General features: G+C 44.7%; 1 protein-coding gene across 8 annotated transcripts in view; it reads right to left on the reverse strand.

Annotated features, from left to right (window-relative positions):
• The window catches only part of SEMA5B (semaphorin 5B), a 362976-nt gene that overhangs the window by 246138 nt on the left and 98372 nt on the right, over positions 1-18466 (reverse strand). For 7 of the 8 annotated variants that reach the window (XM_084642529.1, XM_084642523.1, XM_084642528.1 and 4 more), the window contains exon 2: positions 6033-6094. The gene's annotated coding sequence lies outside the window, so the exon portion shown is untranslated. Of the gene's footprint in view, positions 1-6032; positions 6095-12161; positions 12181-18466 lie in introns of those variants that run through there. The other variant, XM_084642524.1, reaches the window with a different exon arrangement.

Genomic DNA, 18466 nt, shown 5'->3' on the forward strand with positions numbered 1-18466 from the left:
GGCAGGAGACCAATGCCCTCCGGAACAGGTGTAAGGGACAGATCTGGGGATAAATCCATTACTGTGCTGTACCACTGCTGCAGCAAAGGAAAGAAAAGGAAAAAATTTTAAAGCGTGATGAAATGCTTTGAGAAAAAGCAATATATTTTTTATGTACTTGTAAAATCCATTGGCAGTGAATTTTCTGGTTAATTGGTTTCATCTTATTAAACTAAAAACCGATTTGTAAAAGTCAGGCCTTTTTAGCACAAGTCTGATTCCTGCACCAAAAGCCAATACAGCATTTTGCAGACAGAAAGCTACGCACTGTAAGCCAGGTTCCATTAGTCTGAAAGCAGAGCATTTGCCACACAGAAGAGAAATCATAGAATCATAGAATATCAGGGTTGGAAGGTACCTCAGGAAGTCATCTAGTCCAACCCCCTGCTCAAAGCAGGACCAACACCAACTAAATCTTCCCAGCCAGGGCTTTGTCAAGCCTGATCTTAAAAATATCTAAGGAAGGAGATTCCACCACCTCCCTAGGTAACACATTCCAGTGTTTCACCACCCTCCTAGTGAAAAAGTTTTTCCTAATATCCAACCTAAACCTCCCCCACTGCAACTTGAGACCATTACTCCTTGTTCTATCATCTGCTATCACTGAGAACAGTCTAGATCCATCCTCTTTGGAACCCCCTTTCAGGGAGTTGAAAGCAGCTATCAAATCCCCCCTCGTTCTTCTCTTCTGCAGACTAAACAATCCCAGTTCCCTCAGCCTCGCCTCATAACTCATGTGTTCCAGTCCCCTAATCATTTTGGTTGCCCTCCACTGGACGTTTTCCAATTTTACCACATCCTTCTTGTAGAGTGGTGCCCAAAACGGGACACAGTACTCCAGATGAGGCCTCACCAATGTCGAATAAAGAGGAACAATCACGTCCCTCGATCTGCTGGCAATGCCCCTACATATACATCCCAAAATGCCATTGGCCTTCTTGGCAACAAGGGCACACTGTTGACTCATATCCAGCTTCTCGTCCACTGTAATCCCTAGGTCCTTTTCTGCAGAACTGCTGCTGAGCCATTCGGTCCCTAGTCTGTAGCGGTGCATGGGATTCTTCCGTCCTAAGTGCAGGACTCTGCACTTGTCCTTGTTGAACCTCATCAGATTTCTTTTGGCCCAATCCTCTAATTTGTCTAGGTCCCTCTGTATCCTATCCCTACCCTCCAGAGTATCTACCTCTCCTCCCAGTTTAGTGTCATCTGCAAACTTGCTGAGGGTGCAATCCACACCATCCTCCAGATTGTTTATGAAGATATTGAACAAAACTGGCCCGAGGACCGACCCTTGGGGCACTCCACTTGATACCGGAAAGGAATGGAAAGCTTGATTTTTGTAAAACACACTGTGAAAATAATCTTGTTAATCCATTTCCCCCAAAATTGCAGGCCCTTCTCTCAAGCAGTCTGCTCAGGGAAACTTGATAAACATTTCAGTGAAATAATTTGATGATTTATAGATCAATCTTTTGGTATTTTTCCCTGCACATGTCACGTTCAATTTCTTCCCCTCATTAGGCTACTCTCTCTTTCATTAAATAGTTCCTCTGTCTAACTTGCCAAGGAACTGCCAATGGGCCCCTCATCTTACAGAAGAATAGGCCCAGTTTTACCGATGGGAAAGGGCCTCTAATGTACCATGGACAGAGTACAATGAAGCATGGTAATTTGCCTGTGTTAATGATGCTATTCCACATTGATCGGTGAAAACAAAATCTTTAATAGCTAAATGACACCTAGTGTTTCTGTAGCCTGTTGAATCTGAAAACAGGGGAAGCAAAGATCGGTGTCCCTTGGGAGGTGGAATCAAAGAAGCTGCAATGTCCATTTTTTCCAAGTCTGGCTGGAAACACTGGCAAAAAAGAAAAAAACCCACACTTTAAGCATGTTAGCAGTTTAAATCAATGGACATAAAGGTTTTGGATTAGTAAACAGGTGAGCGTGTTGTCACAGTTTAGGGCAACGGCACCTGAATTTCCCCTCTGTGGTCCTGCAAGGTCACCCACTCACCGGCTTCCAGCTTCCCAATTGTTGCCTCTCACATCTCACTCCTTTCTGACCGGGATATGGCCAGGCTGCACAGCTCCCTGATTGCACTGTGTATTTCCCAACAAAGGCAGTCTGCTTAAACAGACCTGCTTGCTTTCTCTTCAGAGACTGATAGAGCGATTGCCACAGATATATAAGTTACCACACAGTTTTAAGCAAGCCTACTTTATTCTTAAGGTAAAATGCATTACAGAGAAAACAATAAAAGAACCTACATGCATCCTAATAAGCTTGTCAGAGTTCACCCTATCATGGATTCTGGCAGGCCCAGTCCTTCCAAGCCTATCCTAAGGATTGGGGCCCTCTGTGGACCAGGGGTCCTGTCCATGTGCTGGATCAGGAAGAAGACTCTGAGTCCATCAAACCCAGGTTATTTATCCAGAAGTCTTTTCTTTGCCTTTTGTTCTCTGGAGAATCCAGTTCGAACAGCTATGTGCATTTGCTCCCAGGGGGGATGGCTACAATGGCTGATAACCAGGAAGTTCATTAGCATATTCCCCCACCCTACTAGAGAAAGTACATACAGTGCCACAACACACACAATTGCATTTTTCATACAATGTACCCCAAAGATATTAACCCTAATTCAGAAAGTTTATCTTAATTCAATAAAGTGTATCTTCATTCCATAAGGTTTCTTCAGGATACTGTCAGTTTGTCACATGTGTACTTACGTTTGCCTACTCTATACACACACACACAGACGATTAATTACACGGCACAGTCAAAAACATTAGTGCAAAATATCTTTCACCAGTAGAAATAAAATCTGTGACGCTTATTTTTAAGGAGAAAAGAGCAAATCACTGTTAGAAAAAAAAATTCGCCAACATCCTTTGACACTTTTATTTACTAATCCCATTACGAACCCATCGCTGAAGACTTCCCAGTTCAGCAGAGAACCTAGCACACATTTAAGTGTTTGACTGAATCGCAGCCTGAGTGCAACCTAGGAAGTGCTGAGCACCCTCAACCCATATTGGATGCTCTGCATCTCTCATGAGCAGGCTCTCTGGGTTGCTTGGCTAGTAAAAGGTTGCTCAATACAGGTGATCTTGGAATGAAATTAGTGGAGAATTGTAGTCAATGGGCCAAATTCGGCTCTCAGGTGTGCCTGGGTAAATCTGGTATAAAACCACTGACTTTGATGGAGTTAATCTGGTGTAAACCTGAAGAAGCTATGAGCAGAAGTGGATGTAATATGTTCGGGACTACTTAGGACAATCATTGAAGATGGGAGGTCACAAATAAAGTTTCTTGTACAGGTTTCACATTTTAGGAAGACTGAGAGCTATGGTTTACACTAGGAGTAATAAATTATTTTTTGTCAAGGTCCAAATTTTTTGGTCAAGGTATAGTCAAGGTCCAGACTCCAGAGAAAATAATGATAATAATGATAATAATAAATAAATAAAAAGATTTTATACTCCACTGAAAAGCGCCTGGTGATCTAGATTTGGCCAGCGGTTTGCCTGTTGACTACTTCTGGTTTACCCTATAGTTTATGCTAATCAAGGTATTTGATTGATATTTCTGGTATTTCTGTTATAGAAACCCTTATTTTCAGGGGGTTACAATTTGTCAAAAATTCACTGGATGTGTTTTTTAAGACTTCATAGCAGTCTTGATTTCCATAATATAATAGGCTTGTCTAAACTACTGCTAAACTCGATGTAACTTACGCCACTCAGGGATGTGAAAAAACCACCTCCCTGCCCGCCCGACCGAAGTAAGTTTCTTTGACTTAAAGCAGCGTCTACACTGCACTGTCAACAGGAGACGCTCTCCTGCTGCCATAGCTTCCGCCTCTCATTGAGGTGGAGTAATTACGTTGACAGGAGAGCATCTCCCATCTACATAGCATGTCTTCACCAGATGCGCTACATCGGCGCAGCCGCGGTAGTGAAGACAAGCCCAACAATAAAGGGTCATCAATGGAGGTCAAGAATAAGCATTTTAGGACTCTTTAAATACTAGTTTACTCAATAAACCCAGACTAGCATTAAGGGGAAGTATTAGAGTCCAGGAAACGAATACCTCACACAGCATGTTAAAAATTCCCTAATATGTTGTATTCTTAGCCTTTCTTTGCTGATCTGAAATACCTGACTCAATATAAAAAGCTCCCTAAATATGTGTTTAAATAGTTGGCTCAGTAATCTACTTGTAGAAAGTGGGGTTTTGTGGGGGATGGACATGTTGGTTTTCTCTGAACACTGCTTGAGTTACACTAAAGAAATGAATCCTTAAATTTCTTGGAGTAATTTTGTTTTTGTCCTCCTCATTTTGGATCCCACATTTGGCCTGTGGCAATTTAAGAGTATAACTGTCGCAAGGAATATCTCTGTAAGTAACCAAATATCTATGGACAACTCTGCAATAGTTCCCACACTTCATTACTCATTCATGCAAACTCTGATTGCAGTCAAATATCCAAAGCAAGGATTTAGGACTACAGGATCTGATCAAGCAGGTATTAGTCCATTCCAAATCTGAGCTCTAATCTTTCTCCTAATGAAAGTAGTTGAGGTTCTATGCAAGGAAAGGCTGCGGGATTTGGCCTGTAATTTTGCAAAATCCATTATCTACTTTTTGGTGTAAATGGCTGATAAGATTTTCATTGTGACCATTAGAGAGTGGGTGACAGCAAGCATAACACAGAGGCACCTATAAAGTTAATCACACCTATGCAACACCATTTTTCTCTTAGTATTCTCTTATTGTCATGTCTTTTACTTGAGCTCTTTCACATTTGATCTCCTTGAGAAAAACAGCCTTGCCTACTGATATTTTAAAAATAAATAAATAAATAAATAAATAAATACTTAAAATTACCATTTTCAATGGCCAATCATTGAGTTATCCGATAACACCTGCCCAAAGCCATCAACAATGACTGAAATAAAGGCTGGAAATGGTTTTGTCTTCATTATAAGTGGTTTGGGTGCTGAGTTTTCCACTGAATTAAATGGAGATTGAATAGATCAGCAAATGAGCTGAGTGGAAGGCATAACATAAAGCTTAGGAAAGATCTGCTGAAATTCACAGTTGTTTATTTAATTCACCCATAAAAATTAGAAATGGGACCAACCAATAAATAACAGCAGGCCATTTCCTTTTTTAAACTCTCTCCAGTCCAGGGCTAATAAATCTAACCAGGTTTATGCCACAAATAGTTTTTCTGCCAGACAAGGGGAAAAACGTTTGTGGAAGGAGAAGGGAACTTCCCATTATGGAAGCTACTTTTGGATGTAATGAAAATTTTAGGCTAATTGCCAGAAACTTTATTCCCCAAAGTATAAATGGTGAAAGGCTGAAAACGTTTACTTTTAGGTGTGAAAAGCCTTCACGGAGCTCCAATTCTGATACAAAGTGACAAAAGGCTGACAAAACAGTCAGGGCTGGAATGAACCCAAAGTCAAATTCATTCCTGGTGTAGCACCACTTAAAGTAGGTCCCCTCAGCATGCCACTCCAGGGTTTAGAGACATTATGGTCTCCTTGGTTCAGAGTGGAGTTCCTAGTGATATCGATGGGACCTCCACAAACAGGCAGAAGGTAGCCCAACACCCTCTGCTTGTTCTGTGCCTGGGTATTGCATGCCAAATTTTGATAATGTATCACTGCCTTTTATTTGCTGCTCATAGAGATTAGTGCTCTTATTATTTTTATGGTTCTGGGCCCTTTCCTGCAATAATGATGAGTTCACCTGGCATTCCACATCCAAGCTGAACAAGCCATTTTTGGAATTCTTAAACAAGAGAACAATAAGCTGTGAAAGCAAAGTGTCTCAACCTGAACCTTCCATTTTGGAACCATATGATCTTACAGTCATTTCCTTCCAAGCTTTCTGCATAAAGGAATTCAGAAACAGAAGGCAGGTCCTAGCAAAGAATAGGGGGGGGAGTTACCATGGCTGTAAATAGAGTCTTAAATACTTACTGTCTCTGCATCACTGTTGTGTCACATTCAAAGTCACACTCAGGGAAATATCCTGTAGTAACCTGAGGAAACACCAAAGAACATGTAAGTAGGGAGAGGACACACAGGACCAGCTCTCAGCAGAACAGAGCAGAGACTAACCAAAAAAAAAAAAAAAGCTTTACTATTATTTAAAAATAATAATTTTTAAATAACCCTGATATTTTGAATTAAGAGTAAAATACAGAGTAGGGCAAAGACTACAAAAACCTTCCCGTCAAAGTTCATTTCAATGTGGCTTTAGAATTTGCTTTGCTTGTGCACACTCCACTTTTGCATTTGCTTTCTGCATTTATCCTAGCCCCAGATTTAGAAATTTTGCAGAAACAGCAACATAGCATTTGTTTGAAAATTGGGTATGTGAATGGCCCCCATTACCGGAGTATCTGAGCACCTCCCAATCTTTAATGCACTCATTCTCACAGACTCCCTATGAGGAAGGGCAGGGTTATTATCACCATTTTACAGATGGGGAACAGAGACACAGAGAGGCTAAGTGACTTGCCCATGGTCACAAGGGAGGTCCGTGGTTGAATCCAGGTCTGTAAGACCACTAACCACTGGACCATCCTCTCTCTTGTTGTGAAAAGCAAATTCATAAACAAGCACATTCGCTCCACATATCTAATTCTTAACAGTTGTCTTCACCCATTCAAGAAGCAGAAACATACAACGTGTCCAATCCAAACTAACCTACACAGCTCACATTTAGAATTCCACATTTAGAATTTAGAAAGTCTCACAATGGGTTTGCAGAATTTGAGAAACTCATTAGCTGCTTGATGACAGTGAAGAGGCAAGAGTAAGCTATTAATAGGATGAAACTTTGGATTGCGGTAGTGTCAGAAAGCTTCAACCCGTTTGGACCCCCTTGTGCGAGGTGCTATATAAACATAATAAATGACAGTCTCGGCCCCAAAGAGCTTACAGTTTAAATGACAGGAGGTTGGAGAAAGTAAGTAAGTAGACAGGCAGGACCACAACAATAAGGAAAAGTATACATTGTTTTAGCACAGACTGGTTGTGTGCACAATTTTTAGCCAATCTGTTATTCACTTTGGGAGAGATTCTGATACCCTTACCCACATCGAATAGCACCTACTCCAAGAGAAGTCTCACTGAAGTCAGTGGGAGCACCCATCTCTCTCTAGATAGCTACCTTCCCGCCCCCCATGACTGTACTATCTAAGCACCTCAAAATCTTTAATGTATTTATCCTCACAACACCCAGTTTGGTAGGTACAGCTATTATGCCCATTTTATAGACAGGAAACTGAGGCACTGAGAGGCTAAGTGACTTGCCCAAAGTCACACAGGACGTCTGTGCCCTAAGCACTGGACCGTGGACCTCCCAGAGAGAATGTGCCACTTGTCATGAGCAAAGGGGATCAGAACCTGGCCCTCTGAATTTCTCACTCATCTCTGATATCTGTTTATCCTCCCTGTAGAAAAGACTCTAAAGCAGGGATAGTCAATAGGTGAACCGTAGGCCAAATCTGGACGGCCAGATGCTTTTGAACAGACTCCAAAATATTTTTATTTACTTATTATCATTATTATTATTATTTTTTTCTCTGGAGTCTGGACCTTGACTATACCTTGCCCAAAGAAATTTGTACCTTGCCCAAGAAATTTGGACCGTGCCAAAAAAATAATTGACTACCCCTGGCTCTAAAGTGTGTAGCTCTTGCAGATCTTTCAGCAAAAAAATACATAGTTCTAATAATCGCAGCAGCACCCAATTTGGGAAAAACAAGGAAGCTGCAACAACAGAAGAGCATTCACACTGTTGGCAGAGAGGACTGAGGCAATTGTTTTCCACAAAAAACTTCATTTATCATGTCTCCACAATGCTGAAGCGGCTCTCAGGCCCCTTTTTGTAACATTTTAAACCTGTCACACACGGTCACACAATCACCATCATCTTTCAATTTCCTTCCCTTCCCTAATTGCGCTTGTGGAAAAAACTAGAGGAGAGGCTTTCGGAGAGGAAATCTCCACACATTTTTCCCCAGCTGTTCTACCTGGGGCTGGATCCCAAGCACTGCAGAGCCCGAGGGAACCAGAGGAGGTCAGAGTTTTCCACACAGCAGCCCCGGGCTTTCCCCCACAGCTCTGCCCTGGCTCTTTGCAACATAGGCATCAATGAAGTCGCACTAGCAATGACGCTCCTGAGGATTCGCCTCAAAAAGGGAAGGGCGTGTAAATAACATTTAGCTCAGACGATACTACTGCTGTATACAGCCAGTGGGGGAGCACCATGTGCATTCCCATCCCTGCAGACAGCCCACCCAATCTCTTTCCAGCCTCACCCCCACCTCCATCCTTGAGCGCCTCTGCTTTAGGGCAATGTTACACAACCACCCTTGCTAGTTCATTAGACCATAATATATACAAGTCAACTCAAGATGGGGGAGAGGAATGAAGGAAGGGGGGGCATGGTTGGAGGAAGGGGCTGTCTAAAAGGCATGCTGTAGCTCAACCACCAGCTACTGGGTTCAAAGAAGGGATCGCTAAGGGGATTTTCATGGCTGCTGTGATGCAGGAGGTCAGACCAGACAAACTCAATGGTCCCTCTGCCCTAAGATGTATGAGTCTATAAACTACCTGGCATGTGTGTTTGGAAGCAGTGATGAGTTTACCTAACACTAACTTAAGAAGTCAATAAACCCCAGACTAGCATTAAGGGGAAGTGTTAGAGTCCAGGAAACGAATACTTCACACAGCATCTTAAAAATTCCCTAATACGTTGTATTCTTAGCCTTTCTTTGCTGACCTGAAATACCTGACTCAATATAAAAAGCTCCCTAAATATGTGTTTACATAGTTGGCTCAGTAATCTACTTGTAGAAAGTGGGGTTTTGTGGGGGATGGACATGTTGGCTTTCTTTGAACACTGCTTGAGTTACACTAAAGAAATTAATCCTTATATTTCTTGAATTAATTTTGAATTCCCTCCCAAGTTAAAGCATGAAGCTGTTCTCCTCTCTCAGTTAAAAAATAAACATGATTTATGAGTGGGATTTTCTGTCAGATTATTTGGATGCTCTATTTCCACACATTTTAATTGAAACTGGGGTTCAAGTCCCATGTGCAGCTATGAAAGATCTCAGCCTCCATGTTTTGCACAACCAGAGTCAAGTAATTCTAAGTGAAGTATGACAGTGAGCGTCAAGAAGGAACTGTCAGAAACATTAATAAGTAGAACTCCATGTAAAATAAGGACCAAACCTCACCCTGAACACGATTACATGCCGGTTGCCATCTTGGCCAACACACCAGGGCTTGAACCGAGGACCTCCAGAATTAAAAGCACAAACTGCTATAGAACCAAGCTAAAGAGCTAAAGAACCAAGCTTCTGCTCCTGGGGCTAGAACAGATTCATATTTTTGGCAGATCAGGCACAGAGGAGAACTTGTAATGCACACTCCCCCATGGGTTACACAGGCAGCCCACTGGCTTTTAATGACAGATGCTACCAAGGACAGAATATTACACTGTAGAGCACCGCCTTCAAGAAGCAACAGCTGCGGTGTAGAGCAGTGGTTTTCAAACTTTTTTTCTGGGGACCCAGTTCAAGAAAATTGTTGATGCCTGTGACCCAACGGAGCTGGGGATGAGGGGTTTGGGGTGTGGGGTGTGGGAGCGGCTCAGGGCTGGGTCCCGGTCGGCTGTCCAGAGCGACCCAGTGCCTTTCATGCCGCAACCCAGTCCTGGGTCGCAACCCGAACTTTGAAAAACACTGGTGTAGAAAACCGGGAGTCCGGTTACACTCACAACTCTGTCACAAACTTGCTGTATCATCCTACACAAACCTCTTTGCTCCTCTGCACCTCTGGTTTCCTACACGTGTATAAAGAGGATAATGATGTTTGCACACCTTTGTGAAGCATTCTGAGAGCTGCAGACAAAGATCTATGGAAGTCTAAATAAAGATGGAGTTTTGGTGTTAGGGTATAATATACCTAGCTATTTGTGTGGCTCTCTTCAGGATAGCATCTGAGCAACCTCATAATGGATTTTAATCCTCACATTGCCCCTGTGAGGTAGGAACGTACTATCCAGGTTTACAGAGTAGATTAAGTGCCTTGCCCAAGGTCACACAGGAAGTCTGTAGCTGAGTTAGGACTTGAACCCAGGTCTCCCGATTCCAAGTCCGGGGTCCCATCTACTAACCCATTGTTCCTTAATCCTAAACTCCCTTTGAAGCTCCCAATGCATGTGCAAGGAACAAAGACAAACACAAAAGGTGAATGCAGTGCTCTAATCACTTTGCATTAGTGTCAGTAACATTTAAACAGGGAGCTGTAGGATTAACCTGAAATGAAAGAGTGCATTGAATGTCATGTTTGGGTTACTATATAAAACCACAAGAAAATACTGTAACAATGTCAACATTTCCCCCCTCCAAACTAATCAGACCCCTAACTGTTCAGTGCTAGGCTCCCAGCCTCACCACAGATTCCCCATGCCTGTCACTTAGTTGCATAGCAAGGAACATTAACACAGCAAAAAAACCAGCCAGAGATCATCAGTAGTTGAAGTTTCATGCATTATATCAGTATGATTGAAGGGGCAGCATGTGGTTGCACACTGAACCAAAGGGGAAACTGAAAAGCTAACAAGGTTCAAAGACAGATAGCTAAGTTTTCAAACTGTGCAAGCTTTTTAGGCCAGCTTTATTATTACAGCTGGGATTGCTTGCCCTGGTTTAGCTGAATAAAGTGGTGTTTTCCCTTGTAATATTTCAGAGTCCTTTTAGGAATCAGAAATCACCACCAGCCAAATTCACAAGGAGCAAATAGATAATAATGTAAATGGGCCAATAATTTAGTCAGTGGAAGGTTCCTTTAGTTAACACTGAGAAAAACCTGGGTCAAGGCCTCAGGATTTGATCCTTTGATAAGATCCTCAATGCAGAAAAGCTGCATCCCGTTGGCTTGTACAGTGCTGTGCACACATCTGGCAGAAAAAACAGTTACTAACTTTGCATAAATGTTGTTCTTCGAGATGTGTTGCTGATGTCCATTCCAATGTAGGCGTGTGCTCACCCCAAGCACCACGACCAGAAAGTTTTCCCTCAGAGGATATCCGTTGGGTTGGCTCTGGTGCCCCCTGGAGTAACACCCTGATAGCACCAGTATAAAGGGCCCTGCTGCCCCATTGCCCCCTCAGTTCTTTCTTGCCAGCTAACTCCGAGAGAGGGGCAGGTGGAAGGGGGGATTTGGAATGGAAATGAGCAACACAACTCAAAGAACAACGGTTATGGAAGGTCTGTAATAGTTTTTTCTTCTTCAAGTTTTTGCTCATGTTCATTCCAAGGTAGGTGACTCCCAAGCAGTTGTGCAGGTGGAGGGTTCGGCATTCACTGGCATGCTGACTGCAACACTGCTCGGCCGAAACCTGCATCATCTCTAGCTTGCTGGGTGATGGTGCAGTGGGATGCAAAACCGTGGACTGATAATGACATTGCTACTCTACATATATCCTGGATAGGAACTTGAGCCACGAATAACGCCACCAATGCTTGAGCCTTGTAGGATGAGCTGTCAGCAGAGGGTCCCGGGATTTTTGCTAGGTCGTAGCATGTGTGGATAGAGGAAGTGATCCATGATGAAATTCTTTGAGCCAAGACTAGATGGCTCTTCATTCTGTTTGTAATGGCTACAAAAAGCTGAGTGAATTTCCAAAAGGGTTTAGTCCTTTCTATGTAAAAGGAATTGGACACACTTCCTGTTCTGCCTTATCACAAACAGATCCATCTGGGGAGTTTCCCACCTCTGGAAAATGGTGATCATGGCATCTGGGAGGATGGACCACTTTTTTTGGTCGGAGAAGGATCTGCTGAGATGATCTGCTAGCTCATTCTGTAACCCTGGGAGGTAAGAGGCTTCAAGGTGGATCAAGTGGGCTATGCAGAATTCCCACAGGTGAAGAGCTTCCTGGTAGAGGAGAGAGGAGCACACCCTGCCCTGCCTGTTTATATAAAACGTTGCAGTCGTGTTGTCTGTCAGGACCAACATGCAGTTGCCCTCCAAGTGGGGTTGGAATGCCTGGCAGGCAAAGCATACCACCCTCAGTTCCCTCACCTGGAGGTGTAAAGAGAGTTCTTCCGGAGACTAGAGGCCCTGAGTCCCCAAGTGAGCCCTCCATCCCATCGCCGACAAGTCTGTAACGAGAGGTGTTGACGGTTAGGGCCTTGAGAATGGAACTCCTGCACATATTGTCCATGGGTCCAGCCACCAAATAAAGGTGGTAATCACCGACAGGGAAAGTGAAATCACCATATCCAAATGGTGTCGGCCCAGTGCACATACCAATGCCAGCCAAGTCTGGAGAGGCCTGAATCAGTCTTACATGCTGTACCACATAGGTGCATGATGCCATATGTCACAGGAACTTTAAGCAGTTCTTTGCTGTGGCGATTTCTCAGAAGGGTTTCCAGGAGGAAAGCTCTGGCCTGGGTCAAGTCGAAGACCACCCCAATGAATTTTATCCTTTGACCCAGGGAAAGGGTAGACTTCTGCATATTTATCAACAACCCTAGGTCTGGGAAAGTTGACAGTATTAACTTTACATTTGCCTCCACCTGGGCTTTGGTCCGACCTCTGATCAGCCAGTCGTCACGGTAAGGGTAGACCTGGACCACTTGCCTCCTCAGGAAGGCTGCAATGACTGCCTACATGCATTTCTTGAACATCTGAGGGGCCGCTGACAGGCCGAACAGCAGCACGGTAAAAGGTAGTGCATGTGGTTCATGACGAATCACAGGAGCCTGCTGTGTCCCTGAAAGATTGCAATATGAAAATAAGCGTCCTTCAAGTCGAAGGCAGCAGACCAGCCCCTGGATCCAGAGAAGGGATAATGGAGGCCAGGGAGACCATGCATAACTTCAGTTTCTTCATGAATCTGTTGAGGTTTCACAGGGGGTGGGGCTGAGAGGTTTGGAGTGTGGGAGGGGACTCAGGGCTGGAGCACCGGGCCGCCACAGCCAGGGGCGCCCCAGCCGCAGCAGGTCCAGGCTGTGCCATAGTCGGGGCTGGGGGGCTGCCCTGGCCACAGCAGGTTGGGGGCCAGGCTAGGGTGGGTCCGGGGGAGGGGCGCCCTTACAGGGCACTTAGCAGCTTACAGGGCACTTAGCTGCTAATTTAACTAACTGAAACTTAAGCACTACAAAAGAACCATGTACAGTAAATAAGCAAAGTTCACTGAGAGAGGCACTTGCGGGAAAACACAAGGATGAGCTGCAGTTCCAACCATCGTCCTCGGCGGTAAGAAGGAACTGAGGGGGTGGCAGGGCCCTTTATACTGGTGCTATGAGGGCATGACTCCGGGACACCAGAACCGACCCAACGGATACCACGGAGGGAAAACTTTCCGGCGGCGATGCTCAAAGGAAGCACACACCTACTTTGGAATGGACATGAGCAAGCACTCAAAGAACAGTCACATACAAGCTGGAGATTAAAAGGTACTAATCACATAGCGCCTCTCTCTTACCCAGCTGCACAAGGGAGTAGGAGTAAGTACTGGTTCCACCACACGTTGCAGAACTACTTAGGGCCTGTCACAGTTGCAGCACCAGTGCCTGAGGAAGCTTAGGGCCTAGGTTCCTCCATAGCAATGGGACAAGAAGTGGGCTGAAAGGGGCAGAGAGTAACCAGAGCCACAGCCAGTAGAGCTGCAGGTCACACATGGGGAAATGAGGGGGATGGTGCTGCAGGTTATACATGGGTGCCACAAATGACTCTTCCCAACCAATGCAACTGGGTTGCCCAGGAAAGAATGTACCTCTCCAAGGCACTATTCTTCCTGAAGCTCCCCCGGAACAGTGCCGTTAAGCATGACCCCTTCCTGGGAGCTGGATGCAAAGAGCACAATCCAGCCCCATCATTTCTACTAGTGAATATTTCTTTTCTCAAACAACAAATTGGCCAAAGTGCATCTGAATTTTAGAAGTACCAACATCCAAACATACACAGGAAGCAAAGTCATTTTCTTTGTGAACTCTTCTACAAGTTGCATAAATTTGGTGGACATCCTTGCATAAAACATGAGATAAGAAGGGGCTTGTTTTTTAGCCTGCATATCTGAGATGGTTCCTTAGATACCAGAGAAAGACTGAAGGCACGTCTTGGCTCTCGATTCCCGCGCCCCCCCCCTTTTTTTCCCCCAACATTTTCAGAAAGCTAAAGATGCCTTTGACATAGAACTGATGAGAAACAGGGATGTTATCTGTATCACTCTGGGTAAAATGCCAAACCATCTGGAGAGACCATCATATTAAAAAAACCTCCTGTTTGCTACTGATTATGCAGCTGAATTAAAACTGATTAAATGATTGACTGGGATCCAAGACTGTTTATCTGCATATAAAATCACACTCACATTATAGTTGGACAGTGTGGATTTGGCAGCCTTGGGAAGAACCCACCTCTTTGGCAAACTGATTATTGCAGCAATTAAAATATCAATGAAGTACATGCCTTTGGGAAAGAGACGTCAGGGGTTCCTGAAGCAGTGAATCCATGAAATATGAATTCAAACAGGCTCCCAATTAAAGTTTTGAAAACAGCTCCTGATAGAGTATTAATTTGTTCCTTCTGGTGGATGTGTGATGTTAGAAGAATCAAAGCCTAGGGAAGGATAGGCACAAATTAAGTAGTTAGACATGCCAAAGGGATGGTAGACACATATCTTATGCGTGCAAGGGAATTAGAAAATAAATAGGTGTCCTGTCAATTCAGACATGGTGTTAATAGCTAATGAATATGACAGTACGAACTGCAGTTTTCATAGCTATTAATCTAAACTGAAAATTGGTAGCAGACTGCAGCAAAGAAAAATAAATCACACTTTGTTCAATTTGAAGATATATGTGTCAAATAACTCCCATCCCCACCCTTTTCCCTCAGCAGAACTCTCTACCCTGTCAAACAGCTCTGCAATAAATGTGACATTTCGGAAGCACACAACTCCTAGATGAACTGAAAAGTGACATGGATTTCATACTTCTAAACACAGCTAATCTACTTGGGGGGAGGGGAAACCCACAACTTTTGTATTTATCTGAAGCATAAGCCATGAGATGCATTTCCAACCCTGGGAAACTATTTAACATGGGAAGTGGCCAGGGAGTGGGGAGGAGAACGTTACATATCCCAGCTGGAATCTAGGATGATGCTTCACAGTTCTGATCTCTTTCGGCCAAGTTACATGCAGGAAGTATGAGAGCATCCAGGGTGCAATGAAATATGCTCTAGACAATAAACAAGCCAGGGATGTATTCAGACAGTCAGGGCCGTCCCTACCCATACGCAAAGTACATATCTGCATAGGGCACCAGGAAATTTGGGCTGGTGCCCTACGCAGCTGCATGCTGCTCCAGCCCCAGCTCCGACTCTTCCCCATAGCCCCCGCCCCTGCTCCGCCCCCACTCCACTCCTTCCCCAAAGCCCCCGACCCTGCTCCGCCCCAGCCCTGCCCCCACTCCACCCCTTCCCCTGAGGACTGCAGCAGGGGTCGGGTGCCCTGCACTCACCGGGCAGTAGTAAGTGGAGCAACCCGGCCCCAGCCCGCTCTGTGCCACCGGCTCCCAGCCACACCACCAGCGAGTGCTGGGGGGTGGTTCCCCCTGCCCACCAAGGCTGGGAGCCAGGGGAGCAGAGCAGAGTGGGCTGGGGCTGGGTCACTCCACTTCCCACCGCCCCGTGAGTGCGGGGTCGGCCTGGCCTGCACTGACCAGGCGGCAGGAAGTGGAGAGACCCGGCACAACCTGCTCTGCTCCGGCGGCTCGTACTGGGGGGTGGTTCCCCCCTTCCTCTCAAGCCTGCTTCTGCTCCCCAGTGGAGGCCTGGGGCCTAGGGATGGCCCTACAGACAGTAATGTTATGGGCCCCATTGTGAAGCCCTAAGCATTCACTCATGCAGGTAGCCAACAGGACTACTCGCATGAGTAAATAAATGCTCATTGTTGAGAGTAAGAATCCCACAACTGGGCTCTATATAAATAAAGTCTTCTATGAAATGTGAACATAGAATAAGTCCATAGGGGGAAATGTTGTTCAGACACTGTATCAGCAGATAAGACCCCAAAAGGCAGTGATGCATACGGGGGTTGGAAGGAAGAGGCAGAACCCCCATGTGCTGATCCATGGCAGCTCCCATGATAGGAAAGCATTCGATAGGGGAATGGAGGAAAGGCAAGATGTGGCCAGTGGGGCAGAGGGTGAATGATTCTGATCAATAGCCAGAACACCAGGGTACATATACCAGTCTATAGACCGGGGGGCGCAGCAGGGCCTAAGCCGGGCCCTACTGGGGGGCAGGGAGGAAGTGCTACCCAGACCCGCTCCCAGCTCTGCTCCAGCCATGGCCTGGCTACTAGACCCAGCTCCTGGTCCCGGACCCAGCCTCGGCCCCCAACTGCAGCTCTGTTCCCAGGCCCGGCCCCAGACTCAGCCCCAGCTGTGGCCCCAGACTCGGCCCCTTTACCCGTCTGCATCGCGCCCTCCATAGCCATGGCCCCACTCCCGGGCCTGGGGAACTGGTGCGGACAAAGGTATGGGGGGGTGCGACCCTGAACAGTTTGGGGACCACTGCTATAACCACTGCTACAGCCCAGAGACTCCCCTCTAGCTCTGGGCTGGGAATGGGAAAAAAGAAAAGAGGAATTCTGTACCCCCCTTCCGCCCACCAAGTCCATGTGTACTTTGCCCACAGTACTCAGGCTCAGGACAATTTGCCCCCAAGTGGGTATTTAAAGCAGTGCTTCCAAGGTCCTTTGTTATGATTCTCAATGTTCTGTTATTCCTCTTAGCTCCTAACTGCCTTCTAGAAGCCGCAAACCAAAATATGTAGATTCCCTCCTGTTCTGTCTGATCTCCTTTCCTCCAGTAACTCCAACAGAGCAGGAGTCACACTCGCCACCTTATGTTTAGTTAATTCCTATGACAGATTAAGCAAGAGAATTCAAACATTGTTTTTGTTATCCATAGATCTAACATATGGATGATGCTTTAATAACTACTGTTAATGTGGGTAATTTCACTCATCACAGCAATGCAGCCATTTCTGGGGTGAAACAAGAGGCAGTTATTTAACAAAATAGTTGACAAATTATATAAATATGAATACAATTTGTCAACTATTTTGGGATCCATCAAGATGAAAGGCTCTACATAAATATATATTACAATTTTACTGGACAGCTGATAAAAACCTGAGATCCAAAGGAAACTCTTTCCCCCTATTGAGAAGAGACAGGCTGCTACATGAATCAATTCAATCTCTGTTTTTCAAACAATATAAAGCAGTTATAACTTTCAAGGAGCCCCATCTCATCTGATTTTTTTCCCAGGCTGCCTACCAGGGATTGAACAGTAAGCAAACGTTTGAAAAGTGTTCCTCTGAGAGCAGAGGTTTAGATTTGAGTCACAGGATCCATTGAAAAGAAAAATTGCTTCTGTGTATTGGGACAGTGCTTCCTTTCTGAAAATTTTACAAAAAGAATGAATGGAGATAATCTCTTTACAAGGTATAGCCCATATGGAAATTCATTATTATTCTTTTTTTTCCTAACTTCAACAGAGTTCTGAAAGTGAGAATAGGATCACAAGAAAAAAAAACAGTATTATGTGGAAGAAACATTTCATCATACTTACAAACAGCACGGGTACATTTTAAGGGCTGTATCATGGTTTTGAGTGATAACGGAACTGTTGATGAAAATGAGCGATGGGCAACAGAGAGAAAGGTACGAAGCCCCAAGTGATCAAATGTATCCAACTCAAAATTGTGGAGTAAATATTCATAGACCCCCAAGGCCAGAAGGGATCATTGTGATCATCTAGTCTGACCACCTATATAAGACAGGCCAGAGAAATTCCCCCAAATAATTCCTAGAGCAGATCTTTTAGAAAAACTTCCAATCTTGATTTTAAAATAGTTAGTGATAGAGAATCTACCATTACTTTTGGCAAATTGGATCCGTTCCCGCTCAGTGCATAATACCCACCTATTGCACCTTTTACCAGAGGCTCTCTAATATTTTATTAACAATTAGTCCAGCCTTATAACTCCGCTTTGAGGTACAGCAGGAATGAATTATTGTCCCCATTTTGCAGGTGGAAAAGTGAGCCACAGAGAAAAGTGAGCCACAGAGAATCATAGAATATCAGGGTTGGATGGGACCTCAGGAGGTCATCTAGTCCAACCCCCTGCTCAAAGCAGGACCAATCCCCAATTAAATCATCCCAGCCAGGGCTTTGTCAAGCCTGATCTTAAAAAACTTCTAAGGAAGGAGATTCTACCACCTCCCTAGGTAACACATTCCAGTGTTTCACCACCCTCCTAGTGAAAAAGTTTTTCCTAATATCCAACCTAAACCTCCCCCA

The sequence above is a fragment of the Lepidochelys olivacea genome, assembly GCF_965140295.1.
Source record: "Lepidochelys olivacea isolate rLepOli2 genome assembly, chromosome: 11".
NCBI lineage: Eukaryota > Metazoa > Chordata > Testudines > Cheloniidae > Lepidochelys > Lepidochelys olivacea.